We start from the raw sequence: 4,248 nt of genomic DNA on the forward strand, positions 1-4,248 counted from the left end.
ACACACACACACACACACACACACACACACACACACACACACACAAGCTGTAAAGAGGGGGGGCACTAGAGGACACTCCATGCAAGGACATGATGTTACATGGAGTTGAAACCAAGCACAGCTGCTGATGGAAAATGGAGAGTTACCTGCAAAGTCCTGAGTCCTCCAGAAAAGAAGGCTTCAGGAAGAGTTTGATGCTCTTCCCTCTAGCTCTGTGATCAGAGATGAGAAGCAAGGGGGAGAGTTGAGAAGGTGTTGAGTTTCAGAAACTGAGTCATTTGGCATGTGGATGAGATTTCAGGTGATTAGCTAATCATGGGGGACATACAATGTTCTTAGAGTGGAAACCAAGCAGAACCACTGGAGGAAAAGGGGGAGTTGTTTTACTTTTCTCTGAAACTCCATTCTTTTTATAGCACAGTAGTGTTCCATCACCTTCATATATCATAATTTCTTCAGCCATCCCTCATTTATAGCTCTTCATAATCTGATCCCTCCCTATCTTTCTGATCTTCCACTTTCCTCCATTCCGTGAACACTATCCACCAATGCCAGCTGCTTATATACAACACCCACCCTATGTCTCTTTATTTTTGTACTGACTGTTCTCCATCCTGCAAATGTGTTACTCTTTCACCTACCTGTACCTCTTGGATTCCCTGGTTTTCTACCAGAATTGGTTTAAATACTATCATCTACCAAAGGCTTCTCACATGCCTTCCAGCTGCTAGTTTCCTTCTCTATTAAATCAATACTGTATATAGCTTGTGTGTGTGTGTGTGTATGTGTGTGTGTGTGTGTGTGTGTAGAGTGCCGAGGTTGGAGTCAGCAACACTCATTTTCCTGAGTTCAAATACCATCTCCGACACCTCCTAGCTATGAGACCTTGGGAAAGTCACTTAATCCTTGTTTGTCTCAGTTTCCTCATTTGTCAAATGAGCTGGAGAAGAAAATGGCAAACCACTCCAGTGTCTTTGCCAAGAAAACCCCAAATAGGGTCATGATGAGAACTAGAAAATGACTGAACACCTCTTTCTCTCTCCACACACACACACACACACACACACACATATACACACACATTATACACATGCATGTGTGTACACACACACACACACATATACATGCACATATGCCCACACAATGCACATACACATATATGTATATATTTATTTATTTAAATGTGTCTCACCCATTAAATTGTAAGTTCTTTGATGGCAGGAACTATTTGATTATAGACCCATTGACTTTTCAGATGATGATAATCCTTCCACTAACTAAAGAGATAGTTAAGAATCATTCAAAGTACTGAGGAAATGATAATAATTACCAAAACATTTTTCATCTATATCATCCTTTAAGATCTCTTCACTGAAGATTACCATGAAAATTCTCTTTTATTTTTTCAAAAGAAGAATTCTCCTCTAATCCTCACCAGACATAGAAATTTGCTAAAAATCTGTTTAGGGAATTGAAGGAATGAGCATCAACTTAGCTTCAGCAATCACTCTCCAAAGTCCTTTAGTCAACTGAAATGGTTGAAGTCCTTTGAACATTTTGTTTAGAGAGCTTCCCATTCATTTCCAAAATAAATGAATAGAATAGATTAGAGTGGGAAGGAATCTCAGAGACTGTTCAGTCCAACCCATTCTTTTTACAGATGAGGATATTGAGGCCCAGGGAGGTTGAATATCTTGCCCAAAATTACACAGCTAGCGAGCCTCAGAGGAGGGAGAGTTAGGTGGTGTAGTCAATAAAGTACCAAGCCTGGAGTCAGGGGACTCATATTCCTGAGTTCAAATCTGACCTTAGACACTTACTAGCTGTGTGGCCTTGGGCAAGTCATTTAACCCCATTTGCCTCATTCCTTATCTATAAAATGAGCCAAATAAGGAAATGGCAAACCACTCTAGTATCTTTGCCAAGAAAACCCCAAATGGGGTCACGAAGAGTTGGACAGACAAAAATAACTAAACAACAACAAAGCTTCAGAGGCATGATTCGAATCTAGATCCCAAACTCCATAGACAGGGTTATCTTTATGTATCACAGTGCCACCTAAAAAGAAAAATCAATACATTGGACCATGTTTTGGCAGAATGATGTGCATTATTAACATTTTCTCCACCATTTTATCAAGATGAGACAATCAACAAAACAACAGATCATGCCCTGATATTTTACTTTTGCTGATTTTTGAGGTATAAATGTTCAAACTGAAAATTTAACAGTACTCTCCAGAGAGGGAGTCTGAGCTAGTTCCAGTACACTCCAGAGTACAGGAACTCCAAGAGGTCCATAGATAGATTTCATGGGACTTGTGAATTTTTTTTAAAATTAAAACTTCATTTTAATATATTGGTTTCCTTTGTAATTTATTTTATGCTTTTAAAACTATTTTGATAAAGGGTTAAAGTCTCTATTGAACTATTAAGAGGAAATTCATGGCATACAAAAAAGGTTAAGAATACCTATATGTAGATTATTATTTTTATATTTTTATACTCGGTGCCTTGTACAGGCTATTAAATAGGCTACAATTGCATTAAGACTATTGGGACATGTAGATACAGTTGGTGCTTAGTGAGTGCTTGTTGAAATGAAATTAATTGAATGTAAGAGATAGGTGTTGAATATTATCATTTCCCCCTTTGTGAGCAAAGTAACTCAGTTTCAAAAAGTTAAATGTTAAACCTAGAATTATATCATGAGGTAGTAGAAAAAATCAGTATAAGATTGTATTTTATGAATCTTATTTGAATGCTTTAACCGTTAGGTCATGAGGATAAAACTCCATTATGTCCTTCCCAGCATTGATGCATGACTCAATTAGGTACACTCCAGGACCTCCACCCCTTCACCCCCCTTAATTCTGTGGAGATTGTGGAGGATGAGGAGAAGTATGAGTGAGTTTAAATGAGTAAATGATATCCATTGAATATTGTTGTTCTCAAAGTTTCAATGTTTAGATTTGTACTGGACCTTTTTTTCTGCTAAAGATTTTCAGAAACTAATGTTAATTTCCCCAATTTTCTTGTTAGATTAGAAGCAATGTTGGTGAATCAATAGGCTTAGCTAGACTTAGTTTCCCAAAGGCAGGTATGATTTTCAAAGGTGCTTGATGACGAAGACAATAATATGTAATTAATATGTAAGGTTCATTTCTGTGTTTTAAGACTTGAGTACATGTGGAGTCATATGTACTTTCTCCATGGATTGGGAACCCTCCTAGAAATAGACCTGCCTTTGAACTCTTATCAGGGGTCTGTTTTAGAGAAAGAGACAGGAACCAAGGAACATAGGCTGGTAGTACTGGCTTTTGTTAATATCTTGCATTGAAAATAAGGGACCTTAGTTATTGATATTTCAATAAAATTGGTGATGTAGTTCACAAAATATTTCTTAGGAAGTGTTAAATCCATATCATCCTTATATCTCCTTTCTACATTTGCCACTTCCTTTCCTTTTGGAGTGCCTACATTGTCTTGAGAGCACCACAAAAGCTCATAAAATCCATAAAGTTTCTTTTTTGGAGCAAAAGAAAATGTGTTTGAAGGAGTTGGGGTTGATTTGGGAAATCTGATTCTGGCATTATATCAAATTGATTCTATCAGTGTAAGATAAGTACTCTCACCTATAATAAAACATGCCATCTTACATAGGTATTAGAGGCCTGATCACAAACACAGCTTACAAATAGATACGTGTGAATCAGTGCACATCTCCAACAAAGAGAAATGAATGAGAAAAGAACAATATATTTTCATTTCTTATATTCAAGCTTGGGTTTTATTTTGTTTACACAACAGTATTATTATTCTACTTGCATACTAATATACTGCCCCTGAGGACTTTCTAGTAAATATGAGGTGATGGCCTTTACTTGAGGAAGCAGATTTCTTTTCTTTGAAACTGACTTAGTGCATTTTTTGTTGCTGTTGTCACTGTTTTAATTATGATGTTACAGTGATGCTCCTCAGGGAGGTAGATTGAAAACTGTCCATACCCTCACTACCTGGTTACCAGCTTCACAATAAGTAGTAAGTACATGGAAGACAGGCAGGCAGGTAGAGATGAAATTATTTTTCTTTTGATGTTTTCTCAAAAGAATTTGGACAGGCACCGCTTGAGTCTAAAAAATTTTATGTGTATGTTTATATTCAGGTGTGTGTGTGTGTGTGTGTGTGTGTGTGTGTGTGTGAGAGAGAGAGAGAGAGAGAGAGAGAGAGAGAGAGAGAGAGAGAGAGA

This window comes from Vombatus ursinus, unplaced genomic scaffold (assembly GCF_900497805.2).
Source record: "Vombatus ursinus unplaced genomic scaffold, bare-nosed wombat genome assembly UNPS02011767.1, whole genome shotgun sequence".
In the NCBI taxonomy this organism is placed as follows: Eukaryota; Metazoa; Chordata; class Mammalia; order Diprotodontia; family Vombatidae; genus Vombatus; species Vombatus ursinus.